Genomic DNA, 732 nt, shown 5'->3' on the forward strand with positions numbered 1-732 from the left:
CCCAACAGGTCATGCTAATGAGCATCGCTGAAACATCCTCATCCCTGAGACACCCCAGCAGGTGGCTTGCCATGTTAAGTAGTATCATGTTCCTCAGCAGAGACAGGTGAGGGCCAGGCCAGCACATAACATTCAGGTTAATGGATTCAATCTTCAGCTGATCTTCAGGACACCCCTAATAGCCCATGGAGCAATGCTCTGTGATGCATGCTTCAAAGATGCTATAGCCTCTGCTGTAATCCACAATATTCCCAGGGTACTTCTTAGGTAAAGCTTAACACTTTAGGGGATGCCTGCATGGTGTGGCTCTACCACAGCTTTCACTTTCACCAGGAGTGACATCTGTTTGACAATTTATTTTCTGAAAAGCCTCAATCATTTCAAATCCTAGGGTGCTGCAGAAAATAACTAGGTGGGTTTTTTTTCTTTTTTCTTTTCTATAGAAACTTTGCTTTATTCAAAGCCTTTCAAAGAACAGCTGGCAGAAAATAAACCCTCAAACTCCAAGAAATGAAGGAAGGACTGCTTTTAGAGACATCTAAATTACACACACTTCAAAAACAGAGCACTGGAACCAGCAGAAAGGAGGCATTTAAATAAGGGTCCCTTGTTCTGTGGTTGCCAACAAAGACATCACTGTTACTGGACAGTGCTGCAAAGCCTTTTTTTAGCTCAATATAAACAGCCTTTTAAAATCCAAAGAAGTCTTTAAAAGGCAGTCAAATTAGGGTA

This window comes from Pygoscelis adeliae, unplaced genomic scaffold (assembly GCF_000699105.1).
Source record: "Pygoscelis adeliae isolate BGI_AS28 unplaced genomic scaffold, ASM69910v1 Scaffold123, whole genome shotgun sequence".
NCBI classification, from domain to species: Eukaryota; Metazoa; Chordata; class Aves; order Sphenisciformes; family Spheniscidae; genus Pygoscelis; species Pygoscelis adeliae.